The sequence below is a fragment of the Entelurus aequoreus genome, linkage group LG04, assembly GCF_033978785.1.
Source record: "Entelurus aequoreus isolate RoL-2023_Sb linkage group LG04, RoL_Eaeq_v1.1, whole genome shotgun sequence".
NCBI classification, from domain to species: Eukaryota; Metazoa; Chordata; class Actinopteri; order Syngnathiformes; family Syngnathidae; genus Entelurus; species Entelurus aequoreus.
Window position 1 is genome coordinate 45,879,026 of NC_084734.1, and position 24,067 is coordinate 45,903,092.

General features: G+C 43.3%; 1 long non-coding RNA gene across 1 annotated transcript in view; it reads left to right on the top strand.

Moving 5' to 3' along the window:
- Positions 1-6,157: 6,157 nt before the first annotated feature.
- The window catches only part of LOC133648688 (uncharacterized), a 33,768-nt gene continuing 15,858 nt past the window's right edge, over positions 6,158-24,067 (top strand). The window contains exon 1 of the long non-coding RNA XR_009825914.1: positions 6,158-6,182. This is a non-coding gene — a long non-coding RNA (uncharacterized LOC133648688). The remainder of the gene's footprint in view (positions 6,183-24,067) is intronic.

Sequence of the window (24,067 nt, forward strand, 5' to 3'; positions counted from 1 at the left end):
AGGATCTAAGGTGTATACGTTCACGTTGATGAGGAAGGACCTAAGGTGCATACATTTACATTGATGAGGGGCTAAGGTGCATATGTTCACGTTGATGGGGGACTAAGGTGCATACGTTCACATTGATGAGGGCCTAAGGTGCATATGTTCACGTTGATGAGGGCCTAAGGTGCATACGTTCACGTTGATGAGGGCCTAAGGTGCATACGTTCCCATTGATTAAGCTCTGAGGTGTAACCGCACATGTAGAGGACCTGAGGTGTGTTCATGTTGATGAGGACCTAAGGCTTCACTTGGTGAGGGCCTGAGGTGCATACGTTCACGTTGATGAGATCCTAAGGTGCATATGTTCACGTTGATGAGGGCCTAAGGTGCATACGTTCACGTTGATGAGGGCCTAAGGTGCATACGTTCCCACTGATTAAGCTCTGAGGACCTGAGGTGTGTTCATGTTGATGAGGACCTAAGGTGCATACGTTGACTTGGTGAGGGCCTGAGGTGCATACGTTCACATTGATGAGGGCCTAAGGTGCATACATTCACGTTGGTGAGATCCTAAGGTGCATACGTTCACATTGATGAGGGCCTAAGGTGCATACGTTCACGTTGATGAGATCCTAAGGTGCATATGTTCACGTTGATGAGGGCTTAAGGTGCATACGTTCACATTGATGAGGGCCTAAGGTGCATACATTAACATTAATGAGGGCCTAAGGTGCATACATTCACGTTGATGAGCGCCTAAGGTGCATATGTGCATACATTTACATTGATGAGGGGCTAAGGTGCATATGTTCACGTTGATGAGGGGCTAAGGTGCATATGTTCACGTTGATGAGGGCCTAAGGTGCATACGTTCACATTGATGAGGGCCTAAGGTGCATATGTTCACGTTGATGAGGGCCTAAGGTGCATATGTTCACGTTGATGAGGGCCTAAGGTGCATACGTTCACGTTGATGAGGGCCTAAGGTGCATACGTTCCCACTGATTAAGCTCTGAGGACCTGAGGTGTGTTCATGTTGATGAGGACCTAAGGTGCATACGTTGAGTTGGTGAGGGCCTGAGGTGCATACGTTCACATTGATGAGGACCTAAGGTGCATACGTTGAGTTGGTGAGGGCCTGAGGTGCATACGTTCCCATTGATGAGGGCCTAAGGTGCATACGTTCACGTTGATGAGATCCTAAGGTGCATATGTTCACGTTGATGAGGGCTTAAGGTGCATACGTTCACATTGATGAGGGCCTAAGGTGCATACATTAACATTAATGAGGGCCTAAGGTGCATACATTCACGTTGGTGAGATCCTAAGGTGCATACGTTCACATTGATGAGGGCCTAAGGTGCATACGTTCACGTTGATGAGATCCTAAGGTGCATATGTTCACGTTGATGAGGGCTTAAGGTGCATACGTTCACATTGATGAGGGCCTAAGGTGCATACATTAACATTAATGAGGGCCTAAGGTGCATACGTTCACGTTGATGAGGGCCTAAGGTGTATACGTTCACTTGATGAGGGCCTCAGTTGTATCTGTTCATGTTGATGAGGAAGAACCTAAGGTGCATATTTTCACATTATTGAGGGCCTAAGGTGCATACGTTCACCTTGATGAGGGCCTAAGGTGCATACGTTCCCGTTGATTAGGCTCTGAGGTGTAACTGCACATGTTGAGGACCTGAGGTGCGTTTATGTTGATGAGGGCCTAAGGTCAAACATTTACATTGATGAGGGCCTAAGGTGCATACGTTCACGTTGATTAGGCTCTGAGGTGTAACCGCACATGTTGAGGACCTGAGGTGTGTTTATGTTGATGAGGGCCTAAGGTCAAACATTTACATTGATGAGGGCCTAAGGTGCATACGTACACATTGATGAGGGCCTGAGGTGTATCTGTTCATGTTGATGAGGATCTAAGGTGCATACGTTCACGTTGATGAGGAAAGACCTAAGGTGCATACGTTCACGTTGATGAGCGCCTAAGGTGCATACGTGCATACATTTACATTGATGAGGGGCTAAGGTGCATATGTTCACGTTGATGAGGGCCTAAGGTGCATACGTTCACGTTGATGAGCGCCTAAGGTGCATATGTGCATTCATTTACATTGATGAGGGCCTAAGGTGCATACGTACACATTGATGAGGGCCTGAGGTGTATCTGTTCATGTTGATGAGGATCTAAGGTGCATACGTTCACGTTGATGAAGAAAGACCTAAGGTGCATACGTTCACGTTGATGAGCGCCTAAGGTGCATACGTGCATACATTTACATTGATGAGGGGCTAAGGTGCATATGTTCACGTTGATGAGGGCCTAAGGTGCATACGTTCACATTGATGAGGGCCTAAGGTGCATATGTTCACGTTGATGAGGGCCTAAGGTGCATATGTTCACGTTGATGAGGGCTTAAGGTGCATACGTTCACATTGATGAGGGCCTAAGGTGCATACATTAACATTAATGAGGGCCTAAGGTGCATACGTTCACGTTGATGAGGGCCTAAGGTGTATACGTTCACTTGATGAGGGCCTCAGTTGTATCTGTTCATGTTGATGAGGAAGAACCTAAGGTGCATACGTTCACCTTGATGAGGGCCTAAGGTGCATACGTTCCCGTTGATTAGGCTCTGAGGTGTAACTGCACATGTTGAGGACCTGAGGTGCGTTTATGTTGATGAGGGCCTAAGGTCAAACATTTACATTGATGAGGGCCTAAGGTGCATACGTACACATTGATGAGGGCCTGAGGTGTATCTGTTCATGTTGATAAGGATCTAAGGTGCATACGTTCACGTTGATGAGGAAGGACCTAAGGTGCATACGTTCACGTTGATGAGCGCCTAAGGTGCATACGTGCATACATTTACATTTATGAGGGGCTAAGGTGCATATGTTCACGTTGATGAGGGCCTAAGGTGCATGCGTTCACATTGATGAGGCCCTAAGGTGCATATGTTCACGTTGATGAGGGCCTAAGGTGCATACGTTCACGTTGATGAGGGCCTAAGGTGCATACGTTCACGTTGATGAGGGCCTAAGGTGCATACGTTCCCGTTGATTAGGCTCTGAGGTGTAACCGCACATGTTGAGGACCTGAGGTGCGTTCATGTTGATGAGGACCTAAGGTCAAACATTTACATTGATGAGGGCCTAAGGTGCATGCGTTCACATTGATGAGGCCCTAAGGTGCATATGTTCACGTTGATGAGGGCCTAAGGTGCATACGTTCACGTTGATGAGGGCCTAAGGTGCATACGTTCACGTTGATGAGGGCCTAAGGTGTATACGTTCCCGTTGATTAGGCTCTGAGGTGTAACCGCACATGTTGAGGACCTGAGGTGCGTTCATTTTGATGAGGGCCTAAGGTCAAACATTTACATTGATGAGGGCCTAAGGTGCATACGTACACATTGATGAGGGCCTGAGGTGTATCTGTTCATGTTGATGAGGATCTAAGGTGTATACGTTCACGTTGATGAGGAAGGACCTAAGGTGCATACATTTACATTGATGAGGGGCTAAGGTGCATATGTTCACGTTGATGGGGGACTAAGGTGCATACGTTCACATTGATGAGGGCCTAAGGTGCATATGTTCACGTTGATGAGGGCCTAAGGTGCATACGTTCACGTTGATGAGGGCCTAAGGTGCATACGTTCCCATTGATTAAGCTCTGAGGTGTAACCGCACATGTAGAGGACCTGAGGTGTGTTCATGTTGATGAGGACCTAAGGCTTCACTTGGTGAGGGCCTGAGGTGCATACGTTCACGTTGATGAGATCCTAAGGTGCATATGTTCACGTTGATGAGGGCCTAAGGTGCATACATTAACATTGATGAGGGCCTAAGGTGCATACGTTCACATTGATGAGGGCCTAAGGTGCATATGTTCACGTTTGAGTTTGAGTTTATTTCGAACATGCAAGCATACAACATGATACATCACAATTTCCAGTTTCTCTTTTCAACATGTTCAAAAAGGAGTAGGAAGAAGCAGAGCTTATATAATCCTACCCCTTTTCTTTACATAACAGTTGCAAAACTTTTTGTTCATTTCCTGTTCACAATTTTTTCACAATAAACTCCATAAGTAATCACAATAAAAATAAATAAATAAATAATAGTATGAATTTAATAATAATAATTGGTGAAGTAAGTCATATTTCATATGATGAGATAAGTAAGATTACTTTAAGAATGAATGAAAGGATGGATGAAATAAATTGAGAATGTTTGTCATGGTTCTTCTTCTTTGTACTTTGTAAACTGTCACACCCCGCCTCGGGTGAAGGTAATGTAACCTTTGCAAACCGGATTTTCAAATCAAGGATGGCAAGGCACGCAGTTGGTAACAGTTTACAAACATTTATTGAAATCCCAAAAAGTGTCAAAAGGTGAACAATGACAGGAAAACAAAGCACCTACAATCTCAGTAGATGATGCATGGAGACCGAAACTCCTGCTCAGGACAGAGAACCTCCTTCTGACAGTCTGCTGTCGGTCACTGCCTCCTCTGGCAGTGACCGACAGCAGACTGTCAGAAAAATGGCATTTTCCAATTTAAATAGCCCATAGCCCCTCCCACTAGCTGGGACCAATTTGACAGGGGGAATTAAGAAAACAGTTATTTTGTAAATTACACCATAAATAACCATCATATGTCTAAAAAGTATTCACATAGTACTTTTGCATGTGTAGTGCAGTCATTTTTGTACACAGTATATTCAGGCTTAGGTAACATGACTTTTAAATGTCCAGTGTCCTTCTGTAACACCCAGCTTTTGATAATCATGGTTCGACCCAAATTTGGCCTAATTAGTGAATGCAGGTGTGTTCACCTATATAAAGCCCTCAACCCCACCCTGACTCTTTTAGTCAACTGTTCAGAGCCATGGTGAGTGACAGGTAACAATTTGTTTGTTGAGCACATGCTTTTCACTAGCTAACAAAACCGAATGTTTGTAGTTTGTCCATGTTGAGCTTCCCAACAAATGTGCACGGTCTGTGAGGAAGTCCAAAGGTCAAACAGTGACAGTGTGGGGTCAAACTGTCACATTACCTCCCTCCTCTCCAGCGACAGCAAGTTCAGGGAGACGAGACAGGTAATCAGCTAGCAAGTTAGTTTTGCCAGCTCGATGTGTGATATTGAAGCAAAAGGGCTGTAACGCCAAGTACCATCTGGTGACACGGGAGTTCTTATCCCTCATGGAGTTGATCCAGCTCAATGCTCGGTGGTCCGTTTCCAGATCAAAGGTCCGTCCCAGAAGGTAATAACGTAGGCTGTCCAACGCCCACTTGATGGCAAGACATTCCTTTTCGATGGCAGAGTACCTACTTTCTCTGGGATGCAGTTTACGGCTCAGATATAGAAGCGGTTGTTCTCCGCCCTCCTTTCCTTGGGCTAGGACGGCTCCAAGGCCCACACCGGAGGCATCAACTTGAACAAGGAATCGCTGGTTGAAGTCAGGACTTTGTTAGACCGGGGATGAGCATAGAATAGCTTTGACCTTTGTGAAGGCAGTTTCACATTTTTCTGTCCATTTCTTGCCATCCCACCACTGCCACCATATGTCACACCCCGCCTCGGGTGAAGGTAATGTAACCTTTGCAAACCGGATTTTCAAATCAAGGATGGCAAGGCACGCAGTTGGTAACAGTTTACAAACACTTATTGAAATCCCAAAAAGTGTCAAAAGGTGAACAATGACAGGAAAACAAAGCACCTACAATCTCAGTAGATGATGCATGGAGACCGAAACTCCTGCTCAGGACAGAGAACCTCCTCTGGCAGTGACCGACAGCAGACTGTCAGAAAAATGGCATTTTCCAATTTAAATAGCCCATAGCCCCTCCCACTAGCTGGGACCAATTTGACAGGGGGAATTAAGAAAACAGTTATTTTGTAAATTACACCATAAATAACCATCACATGTCTAAAAAGTATTCACATAGTACTTTTGCATGTGTAGTGCAGTCATTTTTGTACACAGTATATTCAGGCTTAGGTAACATGACTTTTAAATGTCCAGTGTCCTTCTGTAACACCCAGCTTTTGATAATCATGGTTCGACCCAAATTTGGCCTAATTAGTGAATGCAGATGTGTTCACCTATATAAAGCCCTCAACCCCACCCTGACTCTTTTAGTCAACTGTTCAGAGCCGTGGTGAGTGACAGGTAACAATTTGTTTGTTGAGCACATGCTTTTCACTAGCTAACAAAACTGAATGTTTGTAGTTTGTCCATGTTGAGCTTCCCAACAAATGTGCACGGTCTGTGAGGAAGTCCAAAGGTCAAACAGTGACAGTGTGGGGTCAAACTGTCACATAAACACTTTAAGTTTGAAGAGTTTCTTGAAGTGTATCATATTAGTACATTGTTTGATTGCTTTGCTTAATCCATTCCATAATTTAATTCCACATACTGATATACTGAAGGTCTTAAGTGTTGTACGTGCAAACAAATGTTTTAAATTACGTTTTTCTCTAAGATTATATTTCTCCTGTTTTTTTTTAGAAGAATTGTTGTATATTCTTGGGTAGCAGGTTATAGTTTGCTTTGTGCATAATTTTAGCTGTTTGCAAATTCACTATGTCGTGGAATTTCAGTATTTTTGATTCAATAAATAAAGGGTTTGTATGTTCCCTATATCCAACATTATGTATTATTCTAACTGATCTTTTTTGTAACACCGTTAATGAATAAAGTGTACTTTTGTAATTATTTCTCCATATTTCAACACAGTAGCTCAGATATGGTAACACTATTGAGCAGTAGAGAATATGAAGGGATTTTTGGTCTACAACATGTTTTGCTTTATTCATTATTGACGTGTTTCTTGCAACTTTATGTTGTATATTTTTTACGTGAGATTTCCAGTTCAATTTATCATCAATCATTATACCTAAAAATTTGGTTTCATTTACTCTTTCAATTTTTATTCCGTCTATTTGTATTTGTGTTTGACTTTCTCTTCTACTGTTACCAAATAGCATTATTTTAGTTTTACTAAGATTCAACGATAGTCTGTTTTTGTCAAACCATCTTTTTAATTTGTTAATTTCTTCTGTTATTATTTGTATTATCTCCTGTGTGTTCTCTCCTGAACAAAACGCTGTTATATCATCTGCAAATAATACTAACTTTAAATCTTTTGTAACTTTACAAATGTCATTTATATAGAGATTGAATAATTTAGGTCCTAGTATTGATCCCTGAGGTACACCACAGGATATATTTAGCGTTGTAGACGTGTGTTCGCCTAGCTTCACGTATTGTTTCCTGTTCGTTAGATAACTTCTTATCCAGTTTAATACTAACCCTCTGATGCCATATCGTTCTAGTTTTTTGATTAAAATATTGTGATTAATTGTGTCAAATGCTTTAGTTAGATCCATAAAAACCGCTGCCGCACATTTTTTACTATCTATTGCATTGGTAATTTCTTCTGTAATTTCAATTAAAGCCATTGAAGTTGAAACATTAGCTCTGTATCCATATTGGTTCTCTTCGAGTATTCTATTTTTATTTATGAAACTTTCTAATCTGTTATTGAACAGTTTTTCAATGATTTTAGAAAATTGTGGAAGTAGAGAAACAGGTCTATAATTTGTAAATTGATGTTTGTCTCCAGTCTTATAAATTGGTGCAACTTTAGCTATTTTCATTTTGTTTGGAAATGTACTAGTTTGAAATGATAGGTTACTAATATACATTAATGGTCCTGAGATCTCTTCAATAACCTTTTTTATCGTTTTCATATCAATTCCGTTACAATCAGTTGAAGTCTTAGATTTACATTTTTTTGCAATTGTAACTATTTCCTCCTGTGTCACATTACTGAGGAACATGGAGTTGGGATTTCGCTCTATGGTATCATTATAGTCCTCAATTGGAACTGGGTCTGGAATCCTTTCTTCCAATTTTGGTCCAATATTTACAAAATAATTATTGAAGCTTTCAACTACTTCCTTTATGTTGTCATCTTTTTTTATTTTCATCTAAGAAGTATTGAGGGTAGTCCCTCTTAGTTCCATTTTTAATAATGCTATTGAGGATGCCCCATGTTGCTCTCATATTATTTTTGTTCCTGTCCAATAATTCACTGTAATATTCTTTTCTACATGATCGTAGTATGTCTGTTAACTTGTTTTTATACTTTTTGTACTTAATTTCTGCCTCTATAGTTCTTTGTGCTATAAATTTTCTATATAGTGTATTCTTCTTCTTACAAGCATTTTTTAATCCTTTTGTCATCCATGGTTGATTATTCTTTCTCTGCTTGTTACTGAGTTGTATCCATGGACAATGTTCGAAATGTCCTTTTGTCTTCCATGTTCTTCTTGTAGTTTCCATCATGTATTGTAAAAACTGGCAGATGATCACTAACGCCGCTTATAAGTAGACCACTTGTAGTGTTATTATCAAAATCATTGGTAAAAATATTATCAATAAGCGTGGCACAGTGTTCTGTGATTCTGCTTGGCTTTGTGATTTTAGGATATAGACTGATGCTGTACATTGTATCAATGAAGTCATCAATAGACTTTTGCTTGTTGGGGTTCAATAAGTCAATATTAAAGTCACCACATAAGAACATTATTCTTTGACCATTGTCCATGTAAGTTGCCTTGATCCATTCTTCAAATGTTTCTATACTTGACTTAGGTGATCTATATATACAACTGATGAATATGTTTTTGCTTTTTTCCTGACATATTTCAATGGTTATACATTCTAGGATATTATCTATGGCAAATGACATGTTTTTTACCACTTTGTAGTTCAGGTTCTTCATCACGTACACAGCTACTCCTCCTCCATTTTTGTTGGTTCTGTTGATGTAGTTTAGCTCATATCCCTCCAGATCAAAATCTATTCCTTTTTTATCATCAATCCATGTTTCTGTGACAGCAATCACTTTGAAGGGTTTGTTGATGTGTTCCAAAAAGTTCTTAATGTTGTTGTAATTTGCATACAAGCTTCTACTATTAAAATGAATAATTGACAATTTGTTATCACATTCAATGTTGCTATTATATTGATCAGCTGTATAATAAAAACAACTATTACTGATGTGGGAGAAAACATTTGTATCTGGATCTATATCATTTTCCAAATCCTGGTTTTTGTGATCTTTGTTGCAGAAATTTTTTAATTCCATATTTTGTTGTTCAACAAACTTTGATGTTGTTTCAATAATCTCTATAAGTGTAGGTGGATGCAATCCTGAATCTAGGTCCTCTTGTTTAGTCGTCCCTTGGAACATAGTAGTGCCGATGCTGAATTTAGGTGCTTGTTTTCTGTCAGAGTCCATTATCATCGTTGTTGTGGTAGCTGTGTAAACTTTAAAAATCTTCCAGGTCCTTGATGTCATGGACAACAATTACTCTTGCTTCTGGACTTCCATTCAGCTTGATGTAAATTTTACAGTTGGCGCTCCAAGTTCCCTGGATTTTTCCCTGCTTTCTCAAGTCGCGTGCTTTCTTGGCGATTCCAGCATTACGTTTTGTGAGATGCTCATTCATGTACACATTTGTTCCCTTCAGCTTCTTTCCCTGTCTCAGCAATGCCATTTTAGATTTTCTGTTTATGAGTTTCACGAGCACGACTGGAGTGGCGTTGTTGTTTCTTCCGTTCAGTGGGATGCATGTTTCGATGGTATTAATGTCAATTTCAATTTCTTTTGATTGCAGAAAGTTGACCACTTGCTGTTCTGCTGAGACCATATCCATTTCATCTGGTTCACCTTCATTATTCACAGCTTTCGCATAGGATCTTGGTTTAATTCGGTGCCCTGTCACAATGATATCATTCATTCGTTTATCCTGATCCATTTCATCTATGATACAGAGGATGTCGTTGTGGCTTGTACAGCCCTTTGAGACACTTGTGATTTAGGGCTATATAAATAAACATTGATTGATTGATTGATGATGTTCCTCAGCATGTTGTTGTCTTCTTGAAGGATCTTCATTTGTTTGCTCATTTCAATGGCTTCTTTATTTCTGGAGTTGTTCTCTTATTTCATTTATTTAATTTCTTCTTTCATTTCTTTCATATCCTCTTTCCATCCCTCAATTCTTCCCATTTTTCTATAATTTCTTCTTTAAATTCCTGGAGTATTTTTTGTAGTATCCCTTCTTGAATCCCATCATGTCCTGTGCCCAGCTTCAAATCAGTCTTTCCAGTCAATCCTTTAACTTTTGGCATCACGGCAGTCACTGACATCAGCGCCTCTTATGTCTTAAGGGCAGTTACTTCTTTAGCGACTTGCGGCACTTTTAACTTGTTTTTTCAACAATTTCGTACCTTGCGCCGTTCAGAGATCAATTTGAGGTGTCAGCCTGTCAACTTATATCACTCTGCGACGTCGGGATCACTTTAAAACAGCTGTAAACTCGCCGTAGCTTTTGGTTGCGAGGCAACCGCTTTGAACTGCGGGAGGCGCCTTTGGCTTGAGGGTAACGGCTCTTTCACTCGCCTTATTTCAGCGTATCAGTGCCTCTCAACTGACCAAAATCAGATCGAAGATGCCAGGTGACTCTCCTGTGGCTGTGATCGCAAATCAGTGGTCAAATCAGTGGTCAAAATCTTCAGACTTAACAAAAACTCCGGTAGCAGAAGCGGAGCTTTTTTTCTTTGCGTCCTTTCTCATTGACAGGAAGTGATGACATTGATGAGGGCCTAAGGTGCATACGTTCCCATTGATTAAGCTCTGAGGTGTAACCGCACATGTTGAGGACCTGAGGTGTGTTCATGTTGATGACGACCTAAGGTGTATACGTTCACTTGGTGAGGGCCTGAGGTGCATACGTTCATGTTGATGAGGGCCTAAGGTACATACGTTCACATTGATGAGGGCCTAAGGTGCATACGTTCACGTTGATGAGGGCCTAAGGTGCATATGTTCACATTGATGAGGGCCTAATGTGCATACGTTCACGTTGATGAGGGCCTAAGGTGCATACGTTCACGTTGATGAGAGCCTAAGGTGCATACGTTCCAGTTGATGAGGGCCTAAGGTGCATACGTTCACGTTGATGAGGGCCTAAGGTGCATACTGTACGTTCACGTTGATGAGGGCCTAAGGTGGATACGTTCACACTGATGAGGGCTTAAGGTGCATACATTCACGTTGATGAGGGTCTAAGGTGCATGTTCATGTTGATGAGGGTCTAAGGTGCATATGTTCACGTTGATGAGGACCTGAGGTGCATACGTTAACGTTGATGAGGCTCTGAGGTGTAACCATACATGTTGACATGTTGAGGACCTGAGGTTTATACATTCATAATGATGAGGACCTAAGGTGCATATGTTCACGTTGATGAGGCCCTGTGGTGTATACATCCATGTTGATGAGGCCCTGTGGTGTATACGTCCATGTTTATGAGGCTCTGTGGTGTATACATCCATGTTTATGAGGCTCTGTGGTGTATACATCCATGTTTATGAGGCTTTGAGATGTATACATTCAGTTGATGAGGGCCTGAGATGTATACGTTAATGTAGTCTGCTGCTCTGACTGGCCAGGGCTCTGGCTGTGCAATGAGGCGGAGACGAGCTGCTACTTCCAGGCTGGAATTGCATTTAAGACGTGATATTGATTCACCCTATGAAGATTGAGGCTCATTTCTTTTTCCTTTCCATGCAAAACTCAGCCGAACGTGAAGCGAATGCTCCCAAGTGTAATCCCTAAAAACGCCTTCTCCTTCAGCGAGGTCTAAAGACAGGTTAGGAAATATCTATCGCTGTCCCCCTAATTTCCATTTAATTACAGGCGTTCCACTGAGATTTGCATAACAGGTTGCACTCATCAGGTACATGAACAAATAAGTAGATAATCAATGTGCGCATCCATCAATCACACACTTCTACTTTAAATGTCACACCCCTTCAGAAAGTCATTATTCTGCAGATTGGGCTGTTCATTACGCAGGGCTGACTGAAGAGGGCCACAAATAAAGTCGAAAACAGATAATCTACTGATGCACTGACCATCATATCTTTTCCCAGTCATATCAAAACCTGCTTTACTGGCTGTCAACATGTCTTTTTGCTCTCGGAGAACACAACAGACTGACAGCACACGCCCACACATGCGCGCCAGTGGGTGGATTTGTGCCTAATAGAGGTAGCACGCTCGACAACCCCCAGCTATGGAAACAGCAGCAGTGTACAGTAGCACAGCCTATCTATGCTCTCCCAGGGGCGCCTTTTCCAGAAAAGCCCAGAATGGCCTGCCTCATCCTGCACACCGCTGGGCCGGCAGCGGGGTCACAGGGGAAATGTTTTCAGATGGTCCAACTTATGTTGAGAAATCCTCGGCAATCCGCGTCCAGGCAGGGAATTGCCGGGAGGCTAATGAGATGTCTGCCTCCCTACATGCAGTTCGCCGCCATGGCACCTGGCAGTGCCGGGCCAAGAGCCTCACCTGGATCTTCTCTGGATAAAGCAGATGGCCGTGTACTCCGGCCAAAAATGCAGCAAGCTCCTCATTTAGCCTGTGGCAAAATGACTCCAGCAAGACAAAAAAAACATCTCTGCAGTGATTAGAAAAAAACATGGATGTTGCTTTTGCTGCCTGATTAACTCTTGTGTCAAGTCCTCATGTTTATGAGGACTTGACACATACGCCCTGTCCTTTTTTCTTTCTCGTGCAATGTTTTCTGCCATTGCTAGAATGCAATAACTCTTGGGTGACGGCTGTGATGCCATGGCAACACTGCAAACGTCACTTTGAAGGCGAGAGGCAATCAGGGGCTCATTTGAAGATCACCTAATGACATTTAGAACAAAGAATCCCCGCCGGAGAGGAGAAGACCCGGACAATTTAGTCACGGATAACAAATGAGGTTCTGGTTAAAGCCCGGAACATTGTAGGGCTGGTGTTGCTCGCTAATGGCGTGTGAATGGTAAGAGAAGCCATTCGCACTCATGCTAGTTTTCATCTTGCTCTTACTGATACCTCCGCTGGGTGCAAAAAGCCCGAAGGTGAGGGGTATTGCTTTGATCGTCGTTTGTTTAATGAGCAAAACTACAAGGTGGAACTCTTCTACTTTTGAAGCACTTCACACAAAATGGTGAAAATGAGTCAAAACAAGCACCCCTGTTGGCCGTGCTATAATTTTTCTGACCAACACACCCCATGATGGCGCCGTTATTAAACCCCAAATATGTGAAATTGACTTGTAATTTCTTACACAGTTCAATGTGCTGGAGCAAAAAAAAAAAAGCAATGGACTTTAGGGTGTTAGGTCAGTCACTGGGAAATTTGGTACACACCTTTTTAAGGGGCCGACCAAAAAAAATGTTGTATAATTTGATCAGGATTGGTTAGAAAACATGGCAGCCATCAAACAAAACATATTTACACTGAGCAACTTTGCCATTGTCTATAACAGGGGTGTCAAACTAATTTTAGATCGGGGGCCACATGGAGAAAAATCTACACCCAAGTGGGCGGGACTGGTAAAATCACGGCCTGATAACTTCAAAATAAAGACAACTTCAGATTGTTTTCTTTGTTTAAAAATAAAACAAGCACATTCTGAAAATGTACAAATCATAATGTTGTTGGGATTTTTATTACACTTACATAATAGTATTCTATCTTTATTTGTCGTTATTCATACTTTCTGAATAAATTATATGATAATGTTCATCAGTCAACTCATTGGGGGTTCATTTTCAATCTATCAAGATAAGAAAATAATATCAAAATCAAATTACAAGATGGAATTTATGTAGCTCCTCTCTGAGCTGCCACCTTACCGTGGTAGAGGAGTTTGCGTGTCCCAATGATCCTAGGAGCAATGTTGTCCGGGGGACTTTCATGCCCCCTGGTAGGGTCTCCCAAGACAAACAGGTCATAGGTGAGGGATCAGACAAAGAGCAGCTCGAAGACTTCTATGGGAATGAAACAAAGACTCAGATTTCCCTCGCCCGGACACGGGTCACCGGGGCCCCCCTCTGGAGCCAGGCCCGGAGTTGGGGCACGATGGCGAGCGCCTGGTGGCCGGGCCTGTCCCCATGGGGCCCGGCCGGGCACAGCCCGAAGAGGCAACGTGGGTCACCCCTCCAATGGGTTCACCACTCATGGGAGGGCCGTAGAGGTCGGGTGCATTGTGAGCTGGGCGGAAGCCGAAGGCAGGGCACTTGGCGGTCCGATCCTCGGCTACAGAAGCTAGCTCTTGGGACGTGGAACGTCACCTCGCTGGGGGGGAAGGAGCCTGAGCTACTGCGCGAGGTAGAGAAGTTCCGGCTAGATATAGTCGGACTCACCTCGACGCACAGCAAGGGCTCTGGAACCAGTTCTCTCGAGAGGGGCTGGACTCTCTTCTACACTGGCGTTGCACGCAGTGAGAAGCGACGAGCTGGGGTGGCAATTCTTGTTTCCCCCCGGCTCAAAGCCTGCACGTTGGAGTTCAACCCGGTGGACGAGAGGGTAGCCTCCCTCCGCCTTCGGGTGGGGGGACGGGTCCTGACTGTTGTTTGTGCTTACGCACCAAACGGCAGTTCAGAGTACCCACCCTTTTTGGATGCGCTCGAGGGAGTACTGGAAAGTACTCCCCCGGATGATTCCCTTGTCCTACTGGGTGACTTCAACGCTCATGTTGGCAACGACAGTGAAACCTGGAGAGGCGTGATTGGGAAGAATGGCCGCCCGGATCTGAACCCGAGTGGTGTTTTGTTATTGGACTTTTGTGCTCGTCACAGATTGTCCATAACAAACACCATGTTCAAACATAAGGGTGTCCATATGTGCACTTGGCACCAGGACACCCTAGGCCGCAGTTCCATGATCGACTTTGTAGTTGTGTCATCGGATTTGCGGCCTTATGTTTTGGACACTCGGGTGAAGAGAGGGCCGGAGCTTTCTACCGATCACCACCTGGTGGTGAGTTGGCTGCGATAGTGGGGGAGGATGCCGGACAGACCTGGCAGGCCCAAACGCATTGTGAGGGTCTGCTGGGAACGTCTGGCAGAGTCTCCTGTCAGAGAGAGTTTCAATTCCCACCTCCGGAAGAACTTTGAACATGTCACGAGGGAGGTGCTGGACATTGAGTCCGAGTGGACCATGTTCCGCGCCTCTATTGTCGAGGCGGCTGATTGGAGCTGTGGCCGCAAGGTAGTTGGTGCCTGTCGTGGCGGTAATCCTAGAACCCGTTGGTGGACACCGGCGGTGAGGGATGCCGTCAAGCTGAAGAAGGAGTCCTATCGGGTTCTTTTGGCTCATAGGACTCCGGAGGCAGCGGACAGGTACCGACAGGCCAAGCGGTGTGCGGCTTCGGCGGTCGCGGAGGCAAAAACTCGGACATGGGAGGAGTTTGGAGAAGCCATGGAAAACGACTTCCGGACGGCTTCGAAGCGATTCTGGACCACCATCCGCCGCCTCAGGAGGGTGAAGCAGTGCACTGTCAACACCGTGTATGGTGCGGATGGTGTTCTGCTGACCCCGACTGCGGATGTTGTGGATCGGTGGAGGGAATACTTCGAAGACCTCCTCAATCCCACCAACACGTCTTCCTATGAGGAAGCAGTGCCTGGGGAATCTGTGGTGGGCTCTCCTATTTCTGGGGCTGAGGTTGCTGAGGTAGTTAAAAAGCTCCTCGGTGGCAAGGCCCCGGGGGTGGATGAGATCCGCCCGGAGTTCCTTAAGGCTCTGGATGCTGTGGGGCTGTCTTGGTTGACAAGACTCTGCAGCATCGCGTGGACATCGGGGGCGGTACCTCTGGATTGGCAGACCGGGGTGGTGGTTCCTCTCTTTAAGAAGGGGAACCGGAGGGTGTGTTCCAACTATCGTGGGATCACACTCCTCAGCCTTCCCGGTAAGGTTTATTCGGGTGTACTGGAGAGGAGGCTACGCCGGATAGTCGAACCTCGGATTCAGGAGGAACAGTGTGGTTTTCGTCCTGGTCGTGGAACTGTGGACCAGCTCTATACTCTCGGCAGGATCCTTGAGGGTGCATGGGAGTTTGCCCAACCAGTCTACATGTGCTTTGTGGACTTGGAGAAGACATTCGACCGTGTCCCTTGGGAGGTCCTGTGGGGAGTGCTCAGAGAGTATGGGGTATCGGACTGTCTGATTGTGGCGGTCCGCTCCCTGTACGATCAGTGTCAGAGCTTGGTCCGCATTGCCGGCAGTAAGTCGGACACGTTTCCAGTGAGGGTTGGACTCCGCCAAGGCTGCCCTTTGTCACCGATTCTGTTTATAACTTTTATGGACAGAATTTCTAGGCGCAGTCAAGGCGTTGAGGGGATCCGGTTTGGTGGCTGCAGGATTAGGTCTCTGCTTTTTGCGGATGATGTGGTCCTGATGGCTTCATCCGGCCAGGATCTTCAGCTCTCGCTGGATCGGTTCGCAGCCGAGTGTGAAGCGACTGGGATGAGAATCAGCACCTCCAAGTCCGAGTCCATGGTTCTCGCCCGGAAAAGGGTGGAGTGCCATCTCCGGGTTGGGGAGGAGACTCTGCCCCAAGTGGAGGAGTTCAAGTACCTAGGAGTCTTGTTCACGAGTGGGGGAAGAGTGGATCGTGAGATCGACAGGCGGATCGGTGCGGCGTCTTCGGTAATGCGGACGCTGTATCGATCCGTTGTGGTGAAGAAGGAGCTGAGCCGGAAGGCAAAGCTCTCAATTTACCGGTCGATCTACGTTCCCATCCTCACCTATGGTCATGAGCTTTGGGTTATGACCGAAAGGACAAGATCACGGGTACAGGCGGCCGAAATGAGTTTCCCCCGCCGGGTGGCGGGGCTCTCCCTTAGAGACAGGGTGAGAAGCTCTGCCATCCGGGGGGAGCTCAAAGTAAAGCCACTGCTCCTCCACATCGAGAGGAGCCAGATGAGGTGGTTCGGGCATCTGGTCAGGATGCCACCCGAACGCCTCCCTAGGGCGGTAGGAGGCCACGGGGAAGACCCAGGACACGTTGGGAAGACTATGTCTCCCGGCTGGCCTGGGAACGCCTCGGGATCCCCCGGGAGGGGCTGGACAAAGTGGCTGGGGAGAGGAAAGTCTGGGCTTCCCTGCTTAGGCTGCTGCCCCCACGACCCGACCTCGGATAAGCGGAAGAAGATGGATGGATGGATGGTTGGATGGATGGAATTTATGTAGTTTGCTCATTTTCCTCGACTGGTGCACTAACATGTAGTTGTTTTTTTTTTACATATGTAGCATTATCTACAAAGATACAAATAAATGCTATTGCGACATCTAGTGAACACATTTAGAAAAACAGTTTCTTTCATTTAAAAATTTTGGCTCATTTTTATACTTGGCAAACTCATCCCGCGGGCCGGATTAAACCTGTTCGCGGGCCTGATCCAGCCCACGGGCCGTACATTTGACACCCCTGGTCTATAAATCATTGAGCATTTGTGTAATAATGATACAACTTGGAGGATATTGTATCACATTGTAGAAATGTAACCATATTTTAACCATATGAAAATGTTGTCAGGTGGTTTAATGTTGTGTTGTGGCGTTTGCATTTGTTGTGACCTCTGACTGTCACCATAGTTTCTGAATGACAAAAGGAAAATGGTATAATTTACTTCCAGTTTATAAGACATCGCGCAGGTTTACTTCCTGTTGTAGACACGGTACTGTATTTTCCACTCTGTCCTAAGAGAGAAGTCTTGTATTTATGCTAGCATTTCAGATAGCTAGCAATGAGTGCTCTAGTGGCCAACTAGCAATTAGCGGTGTTAGCTGCTAGATAACAATTAACGCACTAGTTGCCTGCAAGCAATTAGCGTGCTAGTAGCCAGCAAGCAATTAGCACGCTCGTACTGTGTGTGTGTGTCTGTCTGTCTGTCTGTCTGTCTCTGTCTGTCTGTCTGTCTGTCTGTCTGTCTGTCTGTCTGTCTGTCTGTCTGTCTGTCTGTCTGTCTGTGTGTGTGTGTGTGTGTGTGTTTTCTTGTATTTCCACCCTTCTTGAGACATCAACAAGGAAAAGTACCTTCCATATGAGGACCGATGAACAAGTCAGGACATAAACCATGGTCCCAATACGGAAAACCATTGCACCTAATAGAGAATGTCATTTGCACCCCTGGTGGTGAAATCTGTCAAAATTAGGGTGGTCCCAAAAAGGAGGGATTTTTCAAATTGACTGTGTGTCGGTTTTAAAAGTGCTCCCCCTCTGGTCAACATATGAAATAACAAGTGTGTGTAAACATTTTAAGTGCTCCTCCTCTGGCCAACATATGTAATAATAAGTGTGTGTAAGAAATTGAAATGTGCCCCCTTTGGCCAAAATTAATTTAAAAAAGTTAAATAAAAATGTACCGTATATTACCAAATAAACGCCCTTGGGCAAATAACCGCCCATGTCCTAATAGCCGCCTGGGGTCTGACCCCATTTTGTGAATTAACCGCCTCTTCCTAATAACCGCCTATGTCCAAATAGCCGCCCATGGGCTGTTATTTGCATAATTTAGATTAAAATGCTACTGGGGTTGCGTTTGCTGCAGTATTATGGTTTTGATGTTTTTATAGTTTTTTTTTATTTTTCCTGTATGCTGCTTTATTTAAAACTTGGAGTACTGTAGCCTTTATTTTATTTAAGTGACAGTATTATTGTTCTGTTTTGATGGTGGGTTTTATACTTGAGTACTTGGTACCATAATTTTATTTTTCCTGGTAGGCTGCTTTATTTAAAAAGTTTATTTATTTTTAGTATTGGTATTCTATTTGACAATTGTTGCACTTCTGCCATGTTGAGGCCTTGTTGATCTCTTGTCTTTTGATAGCCTACCTCATGTTGATCTCTAGTTTTTATGTTTGTATGTTTACAATAGCTTTTAAATTTAAAGTTTTTTGTACGAAAAAAAAATACTGGACAGTAACCATTGTAACCAAATAATGGCCTGATGCAGGCTGGTGTGAAAATAAATAAAAGCCATGTGCAAATAACCGCCTGCTTCTTTTAAACGCCTGTCTCCAAAATCGATTTTGTGAAATAAACGCCCGGGCTACTATTTGGTAATATACGGTATATAGCGACATACTGTAATAACTTGAAGTAAAAAATTAAGATTAAAAAACAATTACAAACAAAAACAACAAAAAACAAAAAATGAACTAAAAGCAGTCTTTTTCTCACAATGTGCGACTTTTTTTTTTTATAAAATTGAGAACAATTTCTCATATTATTTCTGTTTCTGTAATACTGCAATATTTTCCCGTAAAATTATTACTTTTTTTATGTAAAATTATTACTACTTTTTTTATTACTTTTTAATGCAAAAGAATGACATTTGTCAGAGTTCTGACTTTTTTGTTGTTCTTGTAAAATTGTGAAATTTTTTAGTAAAATTTGCCAAGTAAAATTCAGATAATTATTATAATATTGCCAACATTTGTACATTTTCTTATAAAATTGTCACTTTTGTCGAGTAAAATGATAAATGGGTTATACTTGCTATGCAAGTATAACCCATTTATAGCGCTTTTCTACCTTCAAGGTACTCAAAGCGCTTTGACAGTATTTCCACATTTACCCATTCACACACACATTCACACACTGATGGCGGGAGCTGCCATGCAAGGCGCTAACCAGCAGCCATCAGAGGCAAAGGGTGAAGTGTCTTCATAAAGTTGCCAAAATGTTAAGCTTTTCTTGTAAAATTGTGACTGTTATTAAAAATAAATTCCAACTTTTATTATAATATTGCACAAATACCCATCCTGCAATGGCGCCCCATAATACACCTGCTGTGAAACTGTTTTTATATTTTTATGTTTTTATATTTTATTTATTTATTTTTTATCGTGTTCTGTTTGTGTTGTGTTGTGTTTTCTCGGTTCTCGTATTATTTTTAACCTGCCCATTGTACAGCACTTTGGCTACCCCTGTGGTAAATTAAATTTAAATGTGCTTTATAAATAAAGTTGATTTGATTTGATTTGATTTGAAATGTTCAGTTTTTCTTGTAAAATTTTGACTGGCGTTGAGTAAGTATGATATATATGATATAAATTCCAAGTTTTTCTTGTGAAATTGTGACCTTTTTCTTGTGAAATTCCAACTCATGTTTCACAACAAGCTTTTTTATATTTGCATAGTAAGTATATATTATTAATGTTGTAAATACAAATCTTTATATATAGGGTGGTCCTAAAGAGGTAGGCATTTTTCAGAGGTCTCAAGAAAGTAAGAAATACAAGAATGTGTGTGTGTGTGTGTGTGTGTGTGTGTGTGTGTGTGTGTGTGTGTGTGTGTGTGTGTGTGTGTGTGTGTGTGTGTGTGTGTGTGTGTGTGTGTGTCGAAGGGGATAGCATACTAAGCAGACCCCAGTGCATGAAGAGAAGTGCTGTTCATCAGCATTTACAACTCTCCCCTGCCATTTTTGCAAGTGTTTCCCCTCACACGGCCTCATAGCAAAAAGACAGAACCTTGATACGCTTGCAAGACAGAAATAGACACAACCCTGCTTGCAGTTTCCCGACGTCTCGCTCAAGCAAACGACAAACAAAAGGAGCAGGAGACAAATCTCAAATCGCTCATCTGCATTCCACTGCTTTGCGATCGCACCCCTGATGCGAGGGAAGGCTTATGACCCGAGATTTTCTCTCAGAAAGAGAGCGGTAGGTGTGTATGTCGGGTGGGGGCGGCAAACCTTGAAAACTACTCCAGAATATCAATACAGTCCCGGCAGAAAGCCCATTCTCATTTGCCGTTTAATCCCTACAGCTGTGTGTGGACGCTGAAGATTTCATGTAGCGAAAGGGAACGAGGGGGGAAAAAAGGGGAAAAAGTTCAATTCCTTCCCACGGTACAAGCCAACAAAACCTCCATAACAGGTTTTATTTGTCGTGTTTGCGGAGAAACAAGGACAAGCTAAATTGAATCCATGATGGCTACGGACTACATAGAAAGTCAACAATGCTTTTTTTCCCCTGCAGCAAAAGCGACAAATCCCATTTGAAATATATTTGAACGTTTACAATTCAACACATTTGTGATAGGTTTTATTGAGCTTAAACAAAATAATGGCACACGCTAAGCGACACTTTTCTGGCTAGACGTACTCCCAATTGGAATTCATGCACCCTCTCCATCTGAATCCAAAGAATATGGAAATTGCACACGTAAAGACAATCGTTACTCTGAATAACGCTATATTTTTGTCAGTTGATATACATTAAGTTAAAGTTAAATTCCAATGATTGTCACACACAAACTGGGTTTGGTGAAATTTGTCCTCTGCATTTGACCTATCCCCATGTTCACCACCTAGGAGGTGAGGGGAGCAGTGAGCAGCAGCGTGGGCCGCGCTCAGGAATCATTTGGTGATTTAACCCCCAATTCCCACCCTTGATGCTGAGTGCCAAAAAGGGAGGCAATGGATCCTATTTTTTGTAGTCTTTAGTATGACTCGGCCGGGGTTTGAACTCACAACCTCCCAGTCTCAGGGCTGCCACTCTAACCACAAGGCTGGACTACATGGTTTACACTACAAATGATCAAATGTATGAATAGGTTATGGGTTTTTTTGCAGGGAAGGCGCAAACGCTCCCAGTATGCCTTCGGCACTTAACTCTCAAAATCTTCACATGACTCCGTAGCCTAATAAATTGTACATTAGATCGCTTAATAGTCTGTTGAGCGAAATATGTACGGTATATTAAATGACAAAATACAAAAATATAGCATTATTTAGTGTTATGATTATATTCACGTGAAGAAGTCCAATGCACAAATACATTTTCACATTGCTATAATTCATATGGGCAGATGACAGGGTGCATGAATTTCAATGGGGATCATGTCTCGCCAAAACACCGGTTTATCAGGGGATCTCTCGTGCTCAGCTCCCTTAAGGCTGAAATATACTTTTGCGTTACGTAGCTTGTGTCCCCTCTGACAGGGTCTAGATTTGTTTATAGCTCTTCCACGGGGGCTGGCGCATGACTTGCAATTCTCTTCCAAAACACTAAGGGGCAGTGTCTCCTGAAGGAGTAATGACTCAAAGCTCTTTACATGGTCACACATTTAACCCAGTGTGGGTGGCACTGGGAGAAAGGAGGGTAAGTAACACAATGGCAGTGACTGGGGTGTCGGAAGCCGTAATCGAACCTGTAACCCTCAAGTTACTGGCACGAGCGAGCCACATAGCCCCCATGAATGTTTTACTTATAAACCAGAAGAAAATATGGACTCAAGATGGACTGTGCAACCCCTGAAAAGTCACGGCAGAGGACGGGCAAATTTGCGACGCTATTTAGCCGTTCAAGACATGGGACAAGAGAGAGCTATGAAATTGAAAATAAACGCGGTCTGCGTCGCCCGCTGATGCGCAGCTAAAATTTTTGGGAAGTCCACGGAGGGTACACAGGGGCGTAGCTTACGCAAGTTACATGATGTGAGATTTCAGTCTTTAAGGTCCCCACATCCATCCATCCATCCATCCATTTCCTACTGCTTGACCTTCCATATATTTAGATTTTGGTTTAGGTTTGGGCTCATTGCCACTATATCCACTTATAAACCCCTGGCAATAGCGGTAATTTGCATGAAACAGACACTGTTATAAAAGGAAAAACAGAGAATGCCATATTTTTGTGCAATATCTAAAAAATTTACTCTTTAAAGTCTACACCTCTCACAACCATCGAGCTCCAAGTTTTATAAAAAAGGATCTCCAAAGTACCCAGCCAGGGCCTGTATGGAGTATGCATTAGTTCTAAAATGCGACAGATTGAAGCTGAACATGCAGGGAAATATTTTTGTGGGCCTGGTCTGTATTATACTCTTCTACACCATAATACTTGTTTTATTTCAAATCCAAAAGCATGTAAAGCAAAATCTGTCACACCGCGGTGAGGGATGTCTGGTCTGGGTTTTTTTGTCTTGTGAATTTCATGTTTTAGTTTGAAAAGTAACTCTCCTCTCGTTTCAGGCCACTTGCCCTTCCTCTTGTCATCAGTCTGATGTCATCCCTGATCCCTGATTGTTTCCACCTGTTCCCCATTATCCCCATGTGTCTTATAAGTCCACGCCTTCGTTTGTTCTGTCCCAGAATGTCTCGTTGTCTTGTGCATCTCGAGCATCATGCCCAAGCCTTGTCTCGTCTTGCTCTGAGTTATCCAGATCCTGAATTTCCAAGTTGATATTTTGAGTTTTCCTTTTCTCCTCTTAAAGGCCTACTGAAACCCACTACTACCAACCACGCAGTCTGATAGTTTATATATCAATGATGAAATCTTAACATTGCAACACATGCCAATACGGCCGGGTTAACTTATAAAGTGCAATTTTAAAATTCCAGCCACACTTCCGGTTGAAAAACTCCTTTGGATATGATTTATGCGCGTGACGTCACAAAAGCAACGGAAGTGGTTGGACCCCATCGGACCCGATAGAAAAGCCTCTTGTTTTCTTCGATAAAATTCCACATTATTCTGGACATCTGTGTTGGTGAATCTTTTGCAATTTGTTTAATGAACAATGGAGACTGCAAAGAAGAACGTTGTAGGTGGGATCGATCGGTGTCTTAGCGGCTAAGTACAATACTGTAATATCTGTGATATTTGCATTAGTGTACTGTTTTTAAGGGTTTGGGGAACGTGCATGCGCGAGTGAGTTGGCGGAGAACTTGTGTGTGTGAGCGTGAGTTTTGGCTAACAGCAGCTCGTGTATGTGTGTGCGTTACTTTTTGAACTACAACCAGTTACCGCTTTTTAATAAAGCGATTGAGCAGCGCTTCCTCGTCTGTGTGACTCCTTCTCCACTGCGGGGCATTACAATACTTACAGCAACACAACAAGGACTACTTACTACGCCTAGCCGATGCTTGCCGCCAAACCCACGGATGAAGTCCTTCGTCGTGCCGTTGATCGCTGGAATGCAGGTGAGCACGGCTGTTGATGGGTTTCTATCTTCATTTGAGAACGATGCTACACGCTAGCTCAGTAGCTAAGTGTGTCACCGATGTATTGTCTTGGAGATAAGTCACTTTAAATGTCCATTTCGCGTGCTCGACTCTCATTTTCAAGAGGATATAGTATCCGAGGTGGTTTAAAATACAAATCCGTGATTCACAATAGAAAAAGG